The sequence below is a fragment of the Calliphora vicina genome, chromosome 1 (genome assembly GCF_958450345.1).
Source record: "Calliphora vicina chromosome 1, idCalVici1.1, whole genome shotgun sequence".
Classification (NCBI taxonomy): Eukaryota; Metazoa; Arthropoda; class Insecta; order Diptera; family Calliphoridae; genus Calliphora; species Calliphora vicina.
This window is the reverse complement of record NC_088780.1, coordinates 140124368-140150229: the sequence shown is the minus strand read 5'-3', so window position 1 is coordinate 140150229 and position 25862 is coordinate 140124368. Positions and strand designations below refer to the sequence as shown.

At 29.8% G+C, this 25862-nt stretch overlaps 1 protein-coding gene across 1 annotated transcript in view; it reads left to right on the top strand.

Annotated features, from left to right (window-relative positions):
- Gycbeta100B (guanylate cyclase soluble subunit beta-1-like) overlaps window positions 1–21124 on the top strand; it is a 332225-nt gene extending 311101 nt beyond the window's left edge. The window contains exon 16 of the mRNA XM_065508967.1: window positions 21068–21124. The gene's annotated coding sequence lies outside the window, so the exon portion shown is untranslated. The remainder of the gene's footprint in view (window positions 1–21067) is intronic.
- The last annotated feature ends 4738 nt before the right edge of the window (window positions 21125–25862 follow it).

Here is a 25862-nt window from a genome sequence, read left to right as displayed (position 1 = left end):
TACATTTTATGCTGATGTGTTTGTATTTGTATTAGTCAAATCCCTGTTGGGCTTTTGTTAGCTTTGACTATATACATATGTATGTACCCAGCAGTTAAGCAAGTACCCAATATATCCCTTATAGGCAGTAATTGTCACTAATATCCTATCACTTGGTTCACACCAATTTATATATTTTGGGTCATTTGGTAAGTATGTGCTTTTTGTAGTGCACAGAGAAGATAATTGGTTACTTTATACATCCCAGGTAATCTAGCGTGAAGACAATTGTCAGTTAAGTGTCTCTAGGTAATCTAGAGTTAACACTTTGTGAGTAATTCGTACAAACTGATTTTATACAAATTGTGTTGATATAATTCTTATACAGTTTATTTTTATTTTTGTTTAAGTCTGCGGTGCACACTGGTTTTTTTTCCGTTTTTTTGAGCATAAATTAAATTTTTTTATTTGTTTAACCCCCATTAACACGAAGCCTGGTTAAGCGTTAACTAACAGTTATACTGTCGGTTAAAATTATTTTTGTATGAAAACTGTCAGTATAACTATTAGTTAACACATAACCAGACTTCGTGTTACTGGGGGTAAGTATTTTAAAATTTTGCTCATTTTTAATTTTTGAACACATGTGGACCAATACTGTTCTGTTTGCGCGCTGTTAAAGAAAGCTTATTATGTACCACACGTTTTGTGTAAAATTGGTGGGGAAAATTTAGCAACGTTGATTGTTTGTTCTGGCGAAAGTTTACACAAAAGTGAAAAGGATTAATATGGAAAACGTTTGTCCTGGTATGTAAAACTATAGTTTACCAATATTTGTGACGTTGTTATGTGTTTTTGTCCAACTGTACCGTGTTTTGTTTATATGTATTTTTAGAATGAGCTTAACAAGTGTAGTTGTGTTTCGTGGATCAGTTCTTTTGCATGGCAAAGCGCTGCAAAAAGTTGTAAGTGAGAAGTTATTAACCAAAGTGTACAGATTAATAAGAAACTAATCCTTTTTGTCCAAATCCACACGTTTTCGAAAAAATCAAAATTTAAAAATTATATTTTTAGTGGAAACGTCAAAATGTCAGCCATATCGGTTATATGGCAGCTATATGAAATAGTGCTCCAAATCATATGAAACTTTGTAGGTAATCTTAGGAACATAAAACATTAATACAAATCAAACTTCACTTCAATAGCTTTATAAACAAAAAAGTTGGGGCAAATCGGTCGGAACAGCCAGATCGGCTATATGACAGCTATATAAAATAGTGCCTCAAATCATATGAAACTTCGTAGGTCATCTTAGGAACATAAAAAATTAATACAAATCAAATTTCACTTCAATATCTTTATAAACAAAAAAGTTGGGGCAAATCGGCCAGATCGGCTATATAGCAGCTATATGAAATAGTGCCCCAAATCATATGAAATTTGGCAGGTCATCTTGGGAGTATAAAAAATTTATACAAACCAAATTTCAATTCAATTGCTTTTAAATTAGAGTTTATGCCAAAAAAAAACGTAAAAAAACCAGTGTGCGGTGGTTTGAAAAAACTAGCTAACTCCATTTTTTGAACACACGAGAAAAACACATTTAAAGTTTTAAACATATTTCACAAATTATTTAATATGAATTTATGTTATTATGCATGTGCATTAAACAAAACATGATTTTAAATAATGTTGAAGATTTCTGGTTCCATTGAACTCATTTCTGGACATTAGAAACGAAAATCGATTCAGTTACCTTGTTTTATTTCGAAAAATTGAATAACCTAGTTTTTCCAAAAAAAAACTATTTTTTAATTTATTTTTATATTTTACGGAATTAAGGTAACTTTAGTAATCATTTGTGGTAAAACATTGGCTATTTGACTCAGTACGTTAATTTTTCCGTTTTTTTTACGAAAAAATGGAGTTGCCCAGTTTTTTCAAAAAACAAACCGAGTTTTTTTCTTGTTTTTGTTTCAAACGTCGTTTTAAACTTCTATTTTGTAAATGAAACGTTCTTTATATTTTTGTTGTTATCTCAATTTTCGCAAAAAGTGGAGTTACCTAGTTTTTCCAAACGACCACAGAAGTATACTGATATCCCATGTGTTACATGGAAGGATGGTTTGTTTACAAGCAATCGTTTGTTGGGCTACCTGTGATATGTCCTTTTATTTGACTATTTGTGGTCAATTAAGATCCGTACATGTCTAAATAACTAGTTGTGTATCTGATCAAGTTACCAGTTAGGTAGCTTTTATTCGATTTTTCTCTTTTTCGAATACAACGAATATATCAAATAAGAGATTTTAACTTGTTCGAATAATTCGATCATACGTTTAAACTTAATCAAATTATTCGAATAATTTAATTTTTTTTAAAAAGTAAAGAATGAAGCTTTGATTTAGGTTTTTAATATTTTATTGTTAAAGGAAAACAAACAAAAAATAACGTTAATGTTAACAATTCAAGTATTAATAATGTTAAAAAACATTCGAAAACAAAGTCCATTATTAAATTTTCATCAGAAATATTCTGATCAGGTTCCCTCCCGAACAATCTACTAAACAAATGACTAGCAAACTCTTCAGTTTCCGTTTTGTAGCTATGCGTTAATAAACTTCAGCTTGTTGGTTAGTGAACGTGGCTAATTTGAAGTCAGACAGTGCACGATTGATGCATTTACAAATACGCAAAAAGTTTATTACCATGTTAGACAAAGATGTTCAACGATGATTAATATCATATATAAGACGAACACCAAGTTTTGTTTGCAACAAAACGTTAGTTTGCAATAGTTTGTGTTTTCCATTTTAGAAACAATACAATCATTATTACTTAATTACATTTTGAATTATGAAAAGTTTAGGCAATTTAATACATTTAAATATATATGTACATTTATTCGTGTTATTCGATTATTCTACATAAAATTGTTCGAATTATTCGTTATTCAATAATGGTAATTTTAAAATTGTTCGAATAATAATTCGTAAGAAATTATTCGATTAATCGAACGATCATTACTCGAATGAATACCCTAGTAGTTAGTAAGGTAACTGACGCTTTTTAACCAGCATGTGAATCCAATGCATTGACTACTTTGGACCAGCTATTAGACAGTTTCATTGTAATCAAAAAGTGAAAATTTACCCCTGCTTAACTAGTCACGTAGCTATTGAAGTAACTAGTTCCCACCGTAAATGATGGGTAAATTCACTAGTTCGGGACTGTCTTCTAGAACTGCTGGGTACATATAACTGTACAAACACATATGTACACTTAGTTATGGCCATCAATAATAAATGTGACTTACACGTGTATGTATTCTAATATCGGAAATTCCTACACACCCATACACACAACAGAAACGTACTGTTAACAATAAATACTAAAATTATATTTTGCATTAAACTTGTATCTATGCTATTTGAAAATGTAAGTAGATTCGACACTTTGACAGATTTTATTTATTAAATAAAACATTATTCTGAAATGTCTAAAATACCAGCAATCCTTGCATCTCTGGGGAAATCACAATTCACAGACATTTTGCAACGCATAAAATCATTTAAGTACAATCATCCAATAATTCTCTATTGGAGTTCAATGACCTTATTGTTTAATACTAAAGCTGGGTTACACTAAACGTTTTCCTCTGTACCCTCTTCTAACAATTTACGTACTGCTAACTCTGCTTATCAATGCTTTGGCAAACTTCCGTAAATAATCACTAATGAGGACATTAAATCCAAATTGCTATGTTCTGTGGGTTGTAATATGACATACATTAACGTTGCTCGAATAATTTACTAAAGAGCACGTTTCTGTGCAATAAATTGAACATGAGATCACGCATTTTCAAATAATCGAAATCAAAGACCGACAAAACAGGAAAGCAATTTTAAGCATTATTTGTTGAATGCAACAAAAATACAGACATAATGTAAGTATTCAATGATTTTGTATGCTGGAGATATCTGAAACTCCAATATATAATTTGGTTCGTATTTAATTGTTTAATATTTAAAATAAGCAATATTTTATTTTATTATGTTTTACTAGAATAAACAAAAAAAATTAGAAGCAGATTTTTATAAAAATTGAGAAAAATTCATTGTAACAAAAGCTTTTTTCTTCAGATGATCCTGGTCGCGTATAAGTAATATTGATCAATCATAACAAGTATACCCAATAATAATAAGAACAAGTAAGAGTGCTATATTCGGCTATGCCGAATCTTATATACCCTTCACCTTTGTTGTGGATGCATTATTATTTTTTATAATTAGTATATACAGTGGTGGTCAAAACATATGCAACCAGAAACAGAATTTTACAAAAGTGGTTTAAACTAGTTTAAGATGTAAACAAAAATATTCATTTGCTTATAATATTTTTTAATTAATGCTTTAAAAATAAGAATATGAAATTTAATTCAGAATTGTTTGCATTGAAAAGAAAAAAAAATTAAAAAACTACGTATGGGTTGATATTTCATTGGTCAAAACATATGCAACTAATTGCTTTTAAAACATTTCTGTCTATAAAACTTAATATTTCGTGGCAAATCCTATATTTTCAATGACGGCCTTACATCGGCAAGGCAGTGAAGCTATCAAATTGGTAATAAAATTTGCAGGAATAGCGTTCCAAGCATCTACCAATCCTTGAAACATAATATCTGAATTAGTGCAATTTTCGGGGTCGATTCTTTGATTAACGATTTCCCAAATATTCTCAATGGGATTTAAATCTAGTAATTGTGGTGGCTATTCCATTACCGAAACTCTTTCTTGTGCTAACCACGATTTAACAACATGTGAAGAGTGCTTGGGGTCGTTATCGTGCTGAATAACTCATCGAAGAGGCATATTATCCTCAGAATTTGGAAGCATTACTCTTTCCAAGATGTCTCTATAGATAAATCCATCCATTATTTCATTAATTTAGAGCGATGGGACAACTCCAGCAACAGAAAAACTGCCCCCATACCATTACGTTGCATCCTGCATGCTTCACCGACGTTTTCCCTACGCGCAAAAACCGCTTATATCAAAACGTAATCAAAAGAAACGTTTGAAGTTTGCTATGGAGTATTTAAATTGGCCAGAAAACAAATAGACGACTATCCTATTTAGCGACGAATCCGAATTTAATATCATCGGAAGTGATTTCATGTGTTACGTAAGACGACCACTTAACACGCGGCTTCACGATACTGTAAAAAGACACTGAAACATGGAGGATGCAACGTAATGGTATGGGAGCAGTTTTTCTGTTGCTGGAGTTGTCCCATCGCTCTAAATTAATGAAATAATGGATGGATTTATCTATAGAGACATCTTGGAAAGAGTAATGCTTCCAAATGCTGTGGATAATATGCCTCTTCGATGAGTTATTCAGCACGATAACGACCCCAAGCATTCTTCACATGTTGTTAAATCGTGGTTAGCACAAGAAAGAGTTTCGGTAATGGAATGGCCACCACAATTACTAGATTTAAATCCCATTGAGAACATTTGAGAAATCGTTAATCAAAGAATCGACCCCGAAAATTGCACTAATTCAGATATTATGTTTCAAGGATTGGTAGATGCTTGGAACGCTATTCCTGCAAATTTTATTACCAATTTGATAGCTTCACTGCCTTGCCGATGTAAGGCCGTCATTGAAAATATAGGATTTGCCACGAAATATTAAGTTTTATAGACAGAAAAGTTTTAAAAGCAATTAGTTGCATATGTTTTGGTTAATGAAATATCAACCCATACGTAGTTTTTTATTTTTTTTTTCTTTTCAATGCAAAAAATTCTGAATTAAATTTCATATTCTTATTTTTAAAGCATTAATTAAAAAATATTATAAGCAAATGAATATTTTTGTTTACATCTTAAACTAGTTTAAACCACTTTTGTAAAATTCTGTTGCTGGTTGCATATGTTTTGACCACCACTGTATGTATGTACATTGCCCACTTTCAGCGTACAGCATCCTAAATTTATCAAGAACACAAAAAACAACAACAACGCCAAACGAAACAAAACACCAAAAGAAAAAACAAAATACGCAAGGCAATGAAACCAACACACATCCAAACATACGTTTAATTGTATAAAAAACAACAACAACGCCAAAAGAAACAAAATACGCAAAGCATGCACATTCAAACATACGATTTGTTGATTTTTTGTCAAAAAAAAACCAACACACAACCAAACAAACGTTTAGTTGTATAAAAAACAACAACAACGCCAAAAGAAACAAAACACAAAAAAAAAAATACGCAAAGCATGCACATCCAAAAACATACGTTTTGTTGCTTTTTTGTCAAAAAAACCAACACACAACCAAACAAACGTTTAGTTGTATAAAAAACAACAACAACGCCAAAAGAAACAAAAAACAAAAAAAAAACCAAATACACAAAGCTTGCACACCCAAGCATACGTTTTGTTGTTTTTTTGTCAAAGCATTCAATACATTGTGTTTTTTGATGAAATTTTCAGAGGTTGTCTCGGATTTTTGCTCATATCTCCGTTATTTATGGACGGATTTTGCTGATTTTAAATAGCAAAATTCTCGAAAGTATGTCTGACAGAATTGTTGAAGATTTGGATCCCGGAGATATCTGGGGCCTTCAGAAAATTGATTTCAACAGACAGACAGACAGACGGACAGACAGACAGACAGACAGACAGACAGACAGACAGACAGACAGACAGACAGACAGACAGACAGACAGACAGACAGACAGACAGACAGACAGACAGACAGACAGACAGACAGACAGACAGACAGACAGACAGACAGACAGACAGACAGACAGACAGACAGACAGACAGACAGACAGACAGACAGACAGACAGACAGACAGACAGACAGACAGACAGACAGACAGACAGACAGACAGACAGACAGACAGACAGACAGACAGACAGACAGACAGACAGACAGACAGACAGACAGACAGACAGACAGACAGACAGACAGACAGACAGACAGACAGACAGACAGACAGACAGACAGACAGACAGACAGACAGACAGACAGACAGACAGACAGACAGACAGACAGACAGACAGACAGACAGACAGACAGACAGACAGACAGACAGACAGACAGACAGACAGACAGACAGACAGACAGACAGACAGACAGACAGACAGACAGACAGACAGACAGACAGACAGACAGACAGACAGACAGACAGACAGACAGACAGACAGACAGACAGACAGACAGACAGACAGACAGACAGACAGACAGACAGACAGACAGACAGACAGACAGACAGACAGACAGACAGACAGACAGACAGACAGACAGACAGACAGACAGACAGACAGACAGACAGACAGACAGACAGACAGACAGACAGACAGACAGACAGACAGACAGACAGACAGACAGACAGACAGACAGACAGACAGACAGACAGACAGACAGACAGACAGACAGACAGACAGACAGACAGACAGACAGACAGACAGACAGACAGACAGACAGACAGACAGACAGACAGACAGACAGACAGACAGACAGACAGACAGACAGACAGACAGACAGACAGACAGACAGACAGACAGACAGACAGACAGACAGACAGACAGACAGACAGACAGACAGACAGACAGACAGACAGACATACAGACAGACAGACAGACAGACAGACAGACAGACAGACAGACAGACAGACAGACAGACAGACAGACAGACAGACAGACAGACAGACAGACAGACAGACAGACAGACAGACAGACAGACAGACAGACAGACAGACAGACAGACAGACAGACAGACAGACAGACAGACAGACAGACAGACAGACAGACAGACAGACAGACAGACAGACAGACATACAGACAGACAGACAGACAGACAGACAGACAGACAGACAGACAGACAGACAGACAGACAGACAGACAGACAGACAGACAGACAGACAGACAGACAGACAGACAGACAGACAGACAGACAGACAGACAGACAGACAGACAGACAGACAGACAGACAGACAGACAGACAGACAGACAGACAGACAGACAGACAGACAGACAGACAGACAGACAGACAGACAGACAGACAGACAGACAGACAGACAGACAGACAGACAGACAGACAGACAGACAGACAGACAGACAGACAGACAGACAGACAGACAGACAGACAGACAGACAGACAGACAGACAGACAGACAGACGGACATGGCTTAATCGACTCCGCTATCTATAAGGATCCAGAATATATATACTTTATAGGGTCGGAAATGAAAAATGTAGAAATTACAAACGGAATGACAAACTTATATATACCCTTCTCACGAAGCTGAAGGGTATAAAAATATATAAGTATTTTCCAAACTTTTTGCTACTGGCCAAATCAAATAAAACCAACTCATACTTATAACCAGATCTCCGATTTTTATGCAAACGCAGAAGTTTGCAGTCAGTAGACCAAAATCAATATTAGCATATTTTTTTAATGGTTTGCTTTTATGCTAATATAATTTGCATATTTTGACATTTGTATGGCATATTTTTGTGAATTTTACATTTTTGAATTTTTATTAAAACTTTTTGCATTTAATAAAAAGTTATACAAATAAAAATTGTATTTCAAATTTTATTCGTTATAAAATTTACTGACACGACTTTTGTATATTTTTAAATTATTTGTATTGAATTTTATTGGAATACCAACATTTTTAACAAATTTAGCTAGTTATCAAATTTTGTCGAACCATCTTTAAAATTACGACCTGTAGTTTGATTACAAGGTATACATTAAAGTGACAGCCGATTTATTTTTTTGAGATTTCAAAGAGTGCCGGTTGGAATATTGTGACAAAGTTCAGATATATGCAAAATTTGACTATTTATATGAAATAAACAGATTTATTTATATTAAAGAATATTACATTAAAAAAAATTTGGAAATTAACCCTGTATCTCTGTAATCTGTATTATCGCCAAAATTCGCCAATTTTTTCAGTTTTTGTCAAAATTTTGCTACTAAATAAATACTTTTGCAATTTATAACAGTAAGGAACTTGGGCTCATTCGCCAAAATATGGACAAAAAATTAGTTTTTCTTGAAAATCGCAAAATTTAAATCGCAGGTACGGAAAAACTGTAAGAGGTATTGACATAATTTTTTCATATTTTAATTCCCTCTTATAATCTCAATAAATCACAATGTGATGATCAAAAAATTCTGAAATTTTTTTAACAAAATTTTGAAAATGGAGATTCGAAACAGCCGTTAAAAAATATTTTTTTTTTTTTGACATACCTGCGAATAGGTTAACGGTATCCTACGACGACAGAAACTCAGACACAAGTAAATGCGATTATATTTTAAATAAAAATTAGCTTTGATTTTAATTTTTCTCGAAATATGTTAATTTTGTTTCTAAATTTCTTGTTCAAGTGGCCTGAGACACGTTAATGGTCTGGAGAATTTGTAATAACTTTAAAAATTTTTAACCAAATTTTGTCAATTATATCTCATTACAACGATAATTACGTACACATTTCGATTCTTATGCATTCAATTGCAAAAGTATTTTTTTAGTAGCAAAATTTTGACAAAAACTGAAAAATTTGCTTTTTTTCCGAATTTTGGCGATAATACAGTTTTTGGGTAATTTTTACCCAAAGTAGATGCAGGGTTAATTTCCAAAAAAAAAATTTTAATGTAACATTCATTAATATAAATAAATCTACATATTTCTAGAAAAAATGCAGAAAGATAGCGAGTTTCACCTATTTATTTCATATAAATAGTAAAATTTAGCATATATCTGAAATTTGACCTCGATGCGCGTCCAGAAATCGTTGTTCGATTTACCTCAAATTTTCAGCATTTAACTTTTAGGCCTAGTGTCACAATATTCCACCCGGCACTCTTCAAAATTTTAACAAAAATTTTTTTCCATACAACTCATTGTCACTCTAGTATACATGGACGAACGGACATCGCTTAATCGACTCAGAAAGTGATCCTAAGCAGATTGTTATACTTGAAATGATTGTCACAAACATATACTTCATTACTGTAACCACATATATGATGGATACAATCATATGAAACGTAAATTAACCATATTATGGTTACACAATCATATAAATAGTTACAGTGACTATAATATTTTTAAAAAACTTGTAAAAATGTTGAAATGGTTACAGTAAACATGCACATGCATATTTCTTCTCAGCGTGTAGTTAAGGATAAACAAAATTTGGACAATGGTTAGCTTTCGATTTCAAAAGATTTTTTATTGAATCGTTTTGACTAAAGCAGATTTGTAAACCCAAAATATTGTAAGCAATGACAAATATGCTGCAAAAAGAAAATAGATAAGCAATAAATTTTAAATATATTTTCTGTTATGAAACTTTCATCAGATTTTCTAATCAGTTCTCCGGCTAAGTATTATCAAACACTCCGCAATAACATCAACAAAGTAACGAACATTTCAATATATTAAATATTTAGATGCTAAAAGTTTTTGACTTGTCTGACATTTATTATATCATCAATTATAAATATGCTCCGAAAAAATCCCTGTTATTTAACAATGTAAAACTAATGTTGCTCTCTAGACGCGTTTATAACGAAGAATTTCACATCTTTCATTTACTATATGGGCAATTCCATGTCATCATACGTGACATTTGTACGCCTATAGAGTGGAATAGATTTTGCAAATATAAGAGTAACTGAAAAATAATTTGTTCTTTATGTTCCATTCAGAGGGTACTATATTTTAAAAAAATTAAAAGTTCTTTCGAAACATTGTTGTCCAAAATATCGAACGAAATAGAGTATATCATACGTGACACAAAACGGAATTAATTTTGCGGTACATGTAAAAGTATGCGAAAATTTGCCAATCGAGAGGCGTTATGTTTTCTTTTAATATCTTACACTAAACCAAATATTTTTCCTATACAATTCATCATATTTAAATAAAAAAAATCTTTGGATGATTTTATAATAAATAATATTTATTATCGTAGGTGGTGTCACGTGATAGATTTTTTTCTTAGCAATATATGTACATATATTCGGTAAGTATATGTATATAAAAAAAAAAAAAATAGAAAATATTAATTCGGTTTCAATAAACAATTTGATAGCAAAAAAACAGAGTCAAAATCATTTCATACTACATGCTAATTGGGAGCTTAATTTTCGCCGTAATCTTAGCCTAAAACATAATACTTAAATTAAAAAATTAAATATAGCCAGTTTAAAAATAAAATTTGACATTAAAAAAAACTCGAACATTATTCGTCATTTCTATAAAATATTAAAATACGATATTCTAAAAAATGTAGATTGGATAGAGCATCATAATAAATTCATATTTTCGGTTTTAATTCGAAATAAGTTCGATAAAAAGAACTGACTCGAAATGTTGCATACTGGGTAAGTTCTATATACTTTCACATAGTAACATTTTAGTATTTTCTCCTATTCATATGATCTTGAAAAAAAGTTTCAATGGTTTTTGATTTTTCAGTGGTGGTTGTCATTCTCGTGGAATTGCCCATATGTATATAACCCTTGCTATGTGTATGTACAATAGAATGGCCCTTGTTTTGCACTTTTGCTATTGTCGATGTTCCCAACTTTGGTGGCTTGAACAATATGAAACCAGATATAAAAGTGTAAATAATGCCCCAGAAAATTTAAATGGCAAAATCGGACTTTTTTGCATTTTCAAACTTTTGATGCATGTAACTTTTTATAGGTACAAGATAACTGTTAGCAAGTTATTTTGATTTAATTCAGAATTTTATACCAAATATAACTGATATTTTTCCAAAAAAAAATTCGACCCTTCGTAGGCCCGCCATATCTAAAAAAACAAGAAAAAATCGAGATCTTCCTATGGACTATTTATATATTAAATTTCACCTCATTCCGTTTATACTTGGATTTTTGGTGATTTTTTAAAAAAAAATGTGTGACCCGAGGGGGCGTATAATTTTGCTAATTAAGTGTAAAGAGCTTTATTTACAACTTTGGTATTTTTGGTGACCCCCAGTGAAAAATTTTCGTAGAATATTTGAATCCTTTAATGTCCTTTTTGTAAGGACTTTTTTGATGTTCTCGAATTGACCCCTAAAGACAGAGCTAGAGGGTCAAGATCTTCCACAAAAATTATCCCCATAAAATTCAACAATACAACTCCGCCAATAAAAATTCTCTCAGACATTATCTCACATTTTTTTCATTCAGTATAATGATCCCTTCGATCAAAAAATTAAAAATTTGACTCACTGTAAAAAAAATTCAGACCAGCTGCACTATAAGTTTATTTTACAAAAATTATCTACTCATCATGCCCTTTCAGAATTATAGGGTCGCTATTCTGTTCCAATCAAAATGTCTCAATTTGTTGGACAGTGTTATCGAAACAAATTTATTTAATTTTTTTCAAATTTAGTTTAGAAAAATTTTTGAAAATTTAAAATTTGATATTTGAAATATGCATAAAATTGTAATGATAAACGACGTTAGAAAATGTCTATATTTTATATTTAAACATCTATGGATAAATGAAATTAATTAATAAAATAAATTTTTACCATTTGTTTTAAAATATTGCTACTTTGACCCAAAACTAGAAACTTTAATATAAACGTTATCCGATTTTACTAATTTTCAGCATTTGATTTTTAGGGCCACCCTAACGTAAAAGTGTACATAAATAAATTGTATTTGTTCAGGTGTAAAGGTATGCATACCCCAAAAAAGTCTTGATAGTTAAATTAGTTAATGAATGAATAAAATGTAACCAGATACAAACCATTTAACACTTAATTAATTCGTATGTTCTGTGAGTACTTCGTCTAAAATCTACACGAACATACAATTAGAAATTCAAGAAATTTGATGATAATAGAAGAGAATGAAGCAGTAGGTATGAGTAAATAGAAGACGAACAAGAACAAACAATTCAAAAAATTTCACACACAATTTAACTAACAATTTCAATGTCCATGTTGATAATAATGAATGAAACAGAGAAACAGGAATAAAAAACTTGTAGAAAACACTCACAGAAGATCGACTTTACAAGACTTCATTGCATTAGCAAAACATAATGTGAACGAAGGGGTTAGAGGGTATTGAAAGATGTATAAAGTTTTTGTGGTGAGTGTTTTAAAATAAAACATCAAGAAATTTTTAAAACGAAATACTGCTTAAAGTACAAGGAAAAATTGCATATTTATAAATAAGTTTTTTTTAATTGGTTAGCAAATTGTTGAAACTATAATTACTTATAGTATAAATATACATTTATTTCTATGGTATCAATTATACTTATAGTTGACGTAAAAAAATAAATACATCTTAAATATTATCAATGCCATTAAAAAGTTTCTCAAGACTTCTTATACCCAACATGAAACAAGATAATACCGTTCATCATTCCTTCAGTTTATAACACATCGAAATATTCATCGCAGACACCTAGCCTCATACAAATGTCCTCCGATAATGCGACAATCCTGAGAAAATTTTCCACATATTAGTTATAAGCAGTAAAAAATTATACTCTAAAGAATGGCGAAATTGGGGCAACATTTATCCCCGGTGCCCTTGTAATGTCCCCCTCAGAAAATTTATTATTATCTTATAATATATAATATCGCGAAGAAATTGGACATAAACAAATTTTATATGAACCTAAATCTTTCTTTGACCCTACCGCCCATATAACCCTATATCAGAAAAATATTTTATTGTCACATATTGATGGAGGGTATTCAAGAATAGAATACAATACTGGTTACATTTAGAGTTTAGAGCCTGACCAAAAAATGAGAAAATTCATTTTTCTTTTAAAATTTCAATAATTTATTTTCGTGAATGATTTTCGAAAGAGTGCATTATATGAGAGCTATGACTAATTATGCACCGATCGCCATGAAATTACGTCATGTTATTTATGTCTATATGAAAGTTAGTCGTGTTAAATTGTAGAAATTTATGCTCGTTTAATTGACTGATTTCCGTATATATAATACCTATTTGGTGCGAAATTTGAATTAAAATTTTATCACGGATATAGTCCAATTTCGGGAGGACATTTGTATGGGGGCTAGGTGAAATAATGAAACAATTTCAGCCAGTTTCAATAGACTTCGTCCTTAAGCCAAAATAAAAAAATGCACAAGGTTTACATGGAAAGTGATTCTGTGTCCATAGGTATACTTTAAGGTGGGTGTTAGACTAATGTTTTTGGGAGTTACAAACATCTGCACAAACGCATATATAATATGTTTCAAAGAAGTATGGTCCTTTCATGATTATAGATGGAAAATGGGTAAAAACCCAATTGGTAAATACCCGGTAAAATGGGTAAATTGGGTAAAAACGGGTAAATACCAAGGTGTTTACTAAAAATGTGGGTAAAACTATCTTGAAGATTATGTGGAGTAGAAAAACATTGGATGGTTCAAGAGAATGATTTTTTTTTATTTAATTTTATAAAGAAAAAGAAAAAAATGTACATAGTACTTGTAAAAAAAAGCTTGTTATTCACTGTCGCTGAAACTTTCAATGTTAGTTTCACTTAGGAAATAATCAAAAATAGTATGAGGTGTCGATGAAGAAGGGATTATTCCAGTAGAAGTGGATGGTATATCATCCTCATCTGGAATAATTTTTGGGCATGAGGGTGAGAGTGAATTTGGAGAATTTGAAGAACTTACACTATCACTGTATTCAAATGAATTCTCAGTTAAAACTATTTTGGTTGTTTTACCAATTTCCCTTTTGGCCATACTACGAAATTTTAGACAATTTAATGAATGTTTGGACATTTTATTTATATCTGGCTATTTATAAATTTTCTCACAATATTTACAAATCACAGACTTTGAATCACTGGCACTTTTAGAAAAATGCTTCCATATTTTTTCATTTCTTTGTCTTCTTTATGTAAATTTGTTGCATTTTACAACTACTATCACAATAAACACATATCTTCCCGTGGAATTACAAATTTAATTCGCCTTTTTGAATGTATTTTAGTTTCTAATATGAACAAAAATATTTTTAGGTTTAATTGACATTCAGTTTTTGAAAATATTTTGATATTAAAATCATTTTGTAAATACCCAAAAGATTAAAAAAAGAAGCATACCTGGTATTTACCCAGTATTTACCCATACATCGGTTAAACACCGGGTAGAATCCCATCTATATTCATGATGCCTCCAGCCCAAAATTATCTCCAACCAGTGCCATGTTGTACATGCATTTATATATAACAAATAATCGCTAGAACGTCTTGATTTTTTAATTATTTTTCAACATCGAAAACGCGTAGCCCTAATGTTCCTCATATTATAAAAAAGCACTTAACGAAAATGTTTCATGTAACACAATTGTAGTTCAAGAACTTTAGTTCATTTCTTAATCATACAATACTGATTTAATATCATCAATATTATTGAGTTAAGATATTATACTCATTACATTTCGATCCCTTAAAAACTTTAAAAAAACTTTTTAATTTATATTTTTAAACCTTCGCAAATGTCAAAAGTGTAATGTAGCCATTTTTTGAATTTGTCATTAATAAAATTTTCTTTTTTTCTCCCCTCTTATATACATAAATATCATAACTTATTAATAATATCGGCAAACAACCAAAAAAAAAGTAACAAAAAGTTTACTTTTTTCCCCTCAATGCATAAGTAATAAGTTTAAAACTTTTTTACGACACGTTCTGCCTCTCCGAAAGTAAGTTTTTGATATGTGAGTGTCAATGGTGTTGTGACTTTTTTATATATTTTATAATCCTTTAATAGAGCCTATATGTTTGAGGGGATTTTCTTTAATGAAAATAAATCCTTAAGGATTTAAGTTTTTTTGAGCTATTTAAAATCTATTTTTATTTTATTATGCAATACCTTTATTTATAGTAAATAAACTTTTTCGCCAAAAATATGTATATTTAATAGGGTGGCCCCTATATTGGACATTTCCCGGATCTTAAATTGTTCTCCGTCATCTAAAAACCAAATGCTGAAAATTTGAGCAGGATCGAATAAAGTTTAAAGGTTGCATATTTATTTTGAAGTTTCGGGTTTTGGGTCAAAATATTTACCAAAAAAATCAAAAAAAAAACTAAATGCTAAATTTTATTTTAAATAAAATTTCAAAGAATTAACTAATTGGTTTTGGATTATAATGAATACTAAATAGTGATGAATAATACAAATTTTAACAGTATTAACTTTTGTATGTAAGCGTTGGGGTATTTTATAGTAGTATTAGGGTTTTTAATTTCCCGGTCTTTTTTGATTCCCGGGAAACGGGAAAATTTTTTATACATTCCCGGGTACCGGGCTATTCCCGAAATATATAATAATACTCTAAATTATGAATATAATGAATGAGTATTATATATAGGGATTCGTATTAATTAATTCAATTTGAGCTTAATACACTAAAATCTTAATGCGTGATTAAAAAACGCCAGCCTTTCGTTCCATAAATCCATCATCAATATATAATTCATTATCTTCACTTAAAAGCATAATTTAAATTTAATTAATTTTTAAGTTAATTAGTAACAGAATTTATTCAAACTTTGCATGATTAAATTTTTGTTGATTCAAATCTACTACATTTTTTTATTTCTTTAGCTTTTAATCATTTACAAAATGATTAAATTATTTTCAAATTATTGGATTCAAAGGTGTTAATTCACAAAATCAAGACGAATATGAATTTTTACAATACACTATCTGCAAAACACACATTATCCCGCCATATCGAAAAGCGTATTTTTTGTAGATCTTCTCAAGGACTATTTATATTAAAAATTGCAGTTCATTCGGATCATAAATGGATTTTTGCCGATTTAAAAAAAAAAAAAAAACCCGAGGTGACCAACTTTGAGGGGCCACGTACTTGTCCCCATTAGGAAGCTGAGCAAACGTAAATCAACTCGAAAACACCTCAGCTCAAACCATGTGAAATTTCGTAACAATATCTCCAATACTTCCGAAGATACCGAATTATTTAAAAAAAAAAAGTTTCTAAACCACTGTGTAACGTTGATAACATAAATAATTCCATTCCATTAAATAGCGTAAAATTTGTCTATTTGCCCAATTCACATTGGATATCGCAGTGTTGTAGCATTGTATATCATAAATATTTTTCAAACAATTTTTTCGAAATAAAAACAAAACATTAATAAAAAAATTACGACATACAACGATACAACGCTACGACACCATTTGTGAATTGGGCAATTTTATGTGATAGAACAATCATTTCATTCAATTAGTATATAAAGTATTTTTGGTTATTATTTACAATAATAATGTTGAATGCAAACTTTATATTAACACATTGACAGAGCAAATGAAAAAACTATAGAATAAAGGTATAAATAACAGGAAATAGGCTACAAAATATAAAAAAAAAATAATTTTAATAAATTTGTGACTCAAGTCGGTCATAAGTCAAATCCATAAAAGGTTCAACCGTTGATATTTGTATTTTTCATCCCAATTTAGCATTTATTAGATTCGAAATTTTCCAAGAATATTCGATATTGGAAATAGATAATATCGATCCATGATAAAAATGTATCAGGTATAGACAAGGGGATAATTGACCCTACCCACCATATAACCCCTATATCAGAAAAATATTTTATTTTCAATAAATATTTCATATATTCTGATATTAACATAAATTCGACATTAGTCATTTAAAGTTTTAAGAAATGAATCACTCTATCAAATCCTGTACAGTTCGGATCATAACTGATTTAAGTCCCCATAGAATGCAAAATCTACATATTGATTGTGGGTATACAAGATTCGGCACAGGCAACAAAGACAATATTTTTTTTATTGTCAATTGACTGACAATGTCAAAATATGTTGTTGCCCATGAAAACTGTAAATCCAAAAAATTAAGTTATTTCGGTCATTCATTGGACTCTTGAGGATTAAATTTCACTGCTAGTCACCAGGTTTTATTTGCTTTATGTATTTTCTTTAATTTGTTTAATATGTACATTAGGCCGGGTCGAATTTATGGACAATAAAAAAGTAAAAAATCGTATAGCAGAAACGAAATCTACGGAAAATTCTAAGAAAGTTTCCTCAAGAAACCGCAGGTGTAAAATATAATCCTATCTTGCGCATTTCGTCTTTTATCCAATAAAACAAGTATGAAAGTATGGTCGGTCAAGCCCGACCATATAATACCCTTCACTAAGTAAAAGAGCAAAAACATTTTTCTTTTAAAATTTCAATAATTTATATTTTTGAGTGATTTTCGGAAGTTTAGTGTTTATAAACCGGTTAACCGAAAACCGGTTTTTCTTCCAAATCTCGGTTTTTTGCGAACCGGTTAATTTAAAATGTTGATTTTCGGTTAACCGGTTTATCCGGTTTTTATCACTCGGTTAACCGGTTTTTAAAATTTGGGACTAAAATTGATAAATCTCACATTTTTGTGCATTTTTAATATTCATTGTATACACATTTTTGGTCTGATTTGAAACCTAAACTGCTGATTTACAATACAAAACTCTTTAGATTAATATTTTTAAGAATTACAATAATTCTAAATAATAGAGGATGATGAGTTTACTTAAAAACTTTTTTGCACATAATGAAACTATTAAAAATTAAAATTAAATTCCGCATAATTCTATAAGTTTAGGCTAAATCTTACTAATGATTCATTAAAAACTTAGTGATGATCTTACCAAACGTTAAATTGAATTCGATGTACATACCTTCCTTCAATAAATTTGACTTCATTAGTGTATTTTGTTCTTAAAATTTTAATTTATTAATAATTTTGTTAGCTTTTGAGAAATATTACAGGAGAGACAAAAAACGTTCTAAAATTCATTATTTGAAATATTTATGAAATCTGATAATGGAGTTTTTTATAATAACAAATAATCACAGCTAAGTGGAAGTGCGTTTACATCTTATAGGTCCTTTTTTGGGACTTGGAACATTTTGTCTTTCATATCAGAAAGTAGAGGTGAAAATAAATTTCAAAGTTATCAAATATTAAATTAAAAAAGTGATTTACATTTTTTGGTTGAAATTTAATGAATAAACCAATAATTAAAACAAGTATTTTATATTTAGTAACATATTTATACTCATTTCCATTTGACTGAGATAATAATTTTGAAATTTTTACAAAATAAATGGACTTAGCACTTTTGTATATTTATAGTTATTTAATATTAACCATTCCTGACTACTAAAAATTAAAAAAATTTAAAGCTGTATATACTTTTTTGTACATTTTATGTTTTCTACACATATATGATGGTTAACCGGTTTAACCGGTTTTTTCGATGTCGGTTAACCGAAAAACCGGGTTTTTAAAAAAGGCCATTTTTCGGTTAACCGACAAACCGGTTTTTTAAAAAGTCGGTTTTTTATAAACACTACGGAAGTTGGCCTAACATGGGAGCTATGACCAATTATGGACCGATCACCATGTAATTATGTCGTGTGATTTATGTCTATATTGAAGTTAGCTATGTTGAATTTTGTGTGTATACCAAAATTTTTAAGCGATTTATGCACGTTAAAGTGATTTTCGGAAGTGAGCCTTATATGGGAGCTATGACCAATTATGAACCGATCACCATGAAATTAGTACGTGTGATTTACGTCTATATTCAAGTTAAATATGTTGAATTTTGTGTGTATACTAACATTTTTGAGAGATTTATTCACGTTAAAGTGATTTTCGGAAGCGGGTCTATATGGGAGCTATGATCGTAACAAAATTTGGTGACATGAATTTTGTGTATACAAAACTTATTTGGAGCGGAATTTGTGTAGATACATATATAAATTAAACATTTATGACCGATAAAGACCAATTTCGAGAGTACATTTGTTTGGGGGCTATGTGAAATAATGGACCGATTTCAGCCAGTTTCAATAGGCTTAATAATATGTACCAAATTTGATCGAAATATCTTCAAAATTTGAAGATATTTGACAATCTCAAACACAAAATAAACAAATAAATAACAATCAGCTGTGTTCGTAACTTCACCTTATTAATACACCTTGACTCTTACTTTTTACTTCTATTCTCTATCAAAATGAATATACTTCGGCTTAACTGTCATTTAAAATCAAAAATTCTGAATTTAATGCAGGTTTTTAATGGCTCATTTTTCAGTAAATTCTTTGAAAATTGGAAGATTGCTTTTATGTGTATCTTTTGTTCAAGGACGTTTGGGCTACATAATATGTTTATTTTATACACAGAATATATTATATTCTGTGTATAAAATAAACGGATTTCTAGAAAAGAAATAATTATAAAATTATAACAAATAAAAATAAAATCTGACTAACATTGCTAATGTTATTAACAGTTTTACTTTCTGTATTTTGCATGCATTTATTAAAAAAATTAAATATAAACTTTGAACCTATATAAAAACCAAACTGAAGAGAATTTTGGAATTCTGGAGAGTTTTGAAAAAATATTATAGAATTGAGAATAGTAAAGGTTAAAAAATGATGTGTTTTTATCGAAATTTTTCGTTTCGTGCCTCAGCTCATTTTTTCCCTGTAAGTCCCACCCAGAAAGTTACTAGAAATTCAATTTCAAATTCATTTTTTAACACACACAGAGAAAACAGATTTGTAATAGCAATCGAATTTTTGCCAATCGAATGATTCGGTTGCACACATAGAATTTTTCGGTTCTATAAACAAAAAATCAGTGGACGAAGAAAACTTTCTGTTGAAGCAACCAAAAATTTGTTACCACTTCTAAAATTTTGTAGCCACAACTATAAAATTCGGGCACTAAGGCAGAATCATTCGATTAGCTACAAATTCGGTTGCTACTACGAATCTGTTTTCTCTGTGCAGGTGTTATAGATTTCACTTTACCTTTGCAACAATTACTAACCAAAATATGTACGAATTTGTTATATCCATTAGCTTTTATACGTTATACTTATATGTGCCCGTATACCATAAATATTTATTAACAAAAATTCTATACTTTTCTACTTGTTTCTTTACAGCAACGGACGTATTAAAATTTAAAAAAAAATGGATATCTTCTCAAAAAGTAAAAAAAAAAAACAATTTAGAAATTAAGCTTCAATTTATATAAAAAAAAAACATAAAAATATACATAAATCTATACAATTTCAAAATAACACAACTGCCTTTAATCCCTTCTTTTTAAAACTTCCTGACTCTCATACACACACACACCAACACAGGCACTCTCAATTCTATTAACTGGCATGAATAGAGAAAAGTGTAACCTTGTAAAAGAGAGAAAGAGTATAATACAAATATGATGGCTTTACAGCAGGAAATGGGCTATTGTTGTGCATATGAATGCTGCTAAAATGTTATCAACAGCAACATAAAAAAAATTATTATTATTATTGAAATTGTTTACAATATACAACAATTTGCATAAAACTTAAGCCCATTTCATTGGCCTTTGTATGTACATACATATGGATGTATGTATAGATTTGTATGGCAATCTTTTTATTTATTAAGAAAATTGTTTACCATTAATTTTTTCCATTTTTAGTTTTTTGTTATTTAAATTTTATTGCAAATGGTTTCTCTAATAGTCATATTGTATAAATTAAACTACTAATAAATAATAAAAGCAAACAAAAAAACATATAAAAATTATATTGAAAAAAAAATAAAATTTCTTAATACTTTTTAGTCATAGCATGTAAATATTTAAACAAAAGACAACCTACACAAATATCCTTTTAAATAATATAACAGCAATGAAGAAGAAAAACTAAACTTTTTTCCAAACACATTTCAGTCAACCAAGAGAAAACAAAAAAAAGTAAAGCAAATATTCTAACAAAAAAAAAATAAGTATTTAAAACCTAAAAAAAAAAATATTTATGATTTTCAAACAACACAACTAAATTTCTAATCCTCAAAACAAAAGGTTTGTAGCATAGTAAATGTGAACCAAGAACAAAAAAACTAATGGCACCAAGATAACTATATACAAAAACCAAAATATATAGAGAAATAAATCAATTAAAAATATTTAAACATTTATAAAAAACAATTAATTTATAAAAAAAAATATGTAATGCACATGTTAGTATATAAACAAAATGATAAAATAGACACAGTGGGATGGAAATTTAATTGATGTTGTTAGAATTTAAAAAAAATTAATTAATTTGATTTCGGTATATCGATACCAATATCTGTAGAAGTTTTAAGGCCTTTTGCACAATTTAACGAGTGACTTGTTTGTATGGAAGAAATATAAGGTGTTGATGTTCCAAATCAAATTAAAGTTTAATTTGTTTGTGGAGAACATTTCTCAAAATAGTTGTGCTGAGTTTAGCATCTTAATTATACCCTACACCACCATAGTGGGGAGGATAAATTGGGTTAGTGCTGATGTTCGTAACATGCTAAAATATTATCCCAATTCCCACCTTAAATTATACTCAGAATCACTTTCTGAGTCGACCTTGTAATCAAAGTACACGCAGAGAAAAAATATAATTGGGCATGGTTACTGTAACCATTTAAATAGTGTTACAAGTTGTTTAACTATATTATAGTCACAGTAACCATTTACATGATTGTGGTAACCATAATATGGTTAATTTACGATTCACATGATTGTATCAACCATATATATGGTTACAGTAAACAAATATATGTTTGTGGCAACCATATTTATGATGAATAATTTTATCATAATATGTTGTTCTCAGATTATGATAAGCATTAAGCTGAGAGCAACATAATATGATAAGTCCTTGATCATATGAATGGTTGTCACAAACATATATTTGTTTACTGTAACTGACCACACCATTAGGAGGGAGTAAATTTTTTGTAAACTTCCGTGTGTTGACAGATGTACCGGATTTTACATCTAGAATATTAGAAATTTATTAAATAATGTTACTAGACAAAAAATACATAAATACGAATATTAAATTACCATTACGCAATCGCATTTTCATTTCGCAACCCTTGTTGTTAAACCTTTTAAAATTCCATTTATAGATAGGATGTATACACAGAGAAAACAGATTCGTGATAGCAACCGAATTTGTTGCCAATCGAATGATTCGGTTGCACACATAGAATTTGTCAGTTCTAACCACAGAAAGTCAGTTGATAAAGAAGAATTTCAGTTGAAGCAACCAAACTTTAGTTACCCCTTCCAAAATATTGTAGCCATAACTGTAAAATTCGGTCACTAAGATTCGGACTAAGATGCTAGCAACAACAAATTCGGTTGCTAGCACGAATCTGTTTTCTCTGTGTATGTAAACGAACACATAATATTATTCTTATCCTATTTAATTTTGTTTTTATTTTATTTTTTAAATGTCAACTAAATTTGCCAACTAGTATTTAATGTCGGTTGTGAACACCGAATTTTATAACACTATTAATGAATTATTGGTTGCAATACCTGAAAATCCATATTAACTTAAAAACTTTTGATATAAACTATAATTCGATTACAGCAACTGTTCATAGGAATTGTAACACACAAATGATAAATTTAATTTAGTTTTGATTACCGAATTAAGAAAGTAATTTAGGTGTATACAATTTGGGTATATTAAATAATTTTACAATTCCTAAAACCATAATTCGATTGCAATAATGGTTTTTCATATCCGAGCATATCAGTTTACCATTCACAATTTCTGAAATTGCAACAGATTTCCTATTGATATTTTTACTGTGTGCATAAATATCTTATTTATATTGATATCCAAATCAAATTCAGCACAAATAAGTTCAATATAAGCCTAACTCGCAGCACCAAATTTTGTGATGATCGGTCAATAATTAGGCATAGCTCCCATATATAGCCCACTGTCGAAAATCACTTTAAACCAGAGTATGAAAACAAACAAAACATTTCGCAAACGTTTGCAAAATGTACAAAACAAATCAAAATGTTTATATTGTATTGTACATGAGCAAAAACAAAACAAAAACTTTTCAAGTGACAAAGAGAGAAAACGAAACGATTAGCTTTTCACTCATCTGCAATATTTAATTTACCGTTACAATCGTACATTTGAGTACAAAACATATAGAGAAACGTATTTTTTATTAGTTTTGTTTTTTTTTTTGTACTGTGTTCTCTATTATAATGAGTAAATAAATCAATTACCAAACGTTTGTTAAACGTTTTTTATCATAATGTTTCAATATTGTTCTTACTCTTTTCTTTTCTAGTTGCGTACGTTTATATTAATGTACAGTTTGCGCTCATGAGCAAAAACAATACAAAACATAATGGGACAATCATTCTCATTCTATGTGTTTGGTTTTTGTTTTACTCACTGAAAAGAAAAAAACAAAACGATAGCAAACGTTTCGATTTGTTTATTTCCGTACTCTGCTTTAAACAGTATAAATCTCTTAAAAATGTTGGTATTCCAACAAAATTTAACACAAATAAGTTGTATATATACAAAAGTCATTACACCAAATTTTGTAACGATCGGTCCATAATTAGTCATAGCTCCCATATAAAACCCACTTCCGAAAATCATTTTAACGAGTATAGATTTCTTAAAAATGTTGGTATTCAAATAAAATTCAACACAAATAAGTTTCATATATATAGAAGATATGCCACCTAATTTTAAAAGAAAACTGTTCTTCTCGGCGTAGGGTATCATATGGTCGGGCTAGACCGACTATACTTTCTTACTTGTTTTTTTTTTAATTTTGTATTTCTCGCATATGAAACGTATAAAATATTGGTATCATGTGTAGGCTAATTACATACTGCTACAAAAATAAAACACTTTTTGAAAACTTGAAAACCGACCTAGTGGGGTTTGTAGGCCTAGGTGTCGACATACAAAAACCGTTTTTAAAGATTTTGAAAAATGTTATTTGAAAAACATTGTATAAGCTTTTATATCAAAATAGTTGATAAAATTCGTTTTTTTTGATATTCTTAACAAAAAAAACTGATCACAAGCGTAATCAGTTTTCTTGCCAAACCCGTTAAAAAAATAAAATCGGAAAAAAACTGACTGAGTTACAGGTCGATAAGTTGACCAACATCACTGTAAAATAGCATCGATTCGTTAGGGCATATTTTAAAATATCTGATTGATAATATATAATTAGTTATATTTTACGACCTAATATTTCTATGCACAAATGCATAATAACCTACAGTTGCATAAAATTTATTGTATTTGAAAAAAGAAATTTAAAACAATTTATTTTATACATGTTTTTAACAACAGAAATACATATTCTTTAATTTCCCTCCCATCCCACTGTGCCGCCCATACATAGTCATAAACTCTTAAAAATTCCCATACATATATATTTAAAACCCTAAGTAAATCTAGTAAATATATGCCTAATCATAAATGTATGTAACACAATATAGACCAATTGAACAATCTCTTAACTAAATACGAGTATATAATTTAATATTTATTAACTACATAAAAATAATAACAACAAACCAACAAACAAACAAAAAAATAAATACAAATTCTTATATAAATAAATCTTTGCTGAATTTCTAAACAAAATAATGTATCAGTTTAAGACAAAAACTATAAAATTCTTAAAACTAAATAAATAATGAACAAACAAAACTTAAGAGAAAATCTATTGAAATATGTAACTGAAACTGAATAATAGCTTTATAGTAATTTAAGTCTAAAGAAAATATATATTTAAACAAATCTTTAAAATTAATAAATAAAAATAAAAAATACACAAAAAACTTATTCTTAGATATAACAAAACAAAAACAACTGGATATGAAAGGAAATAAACGATTCTTAAAAAAAT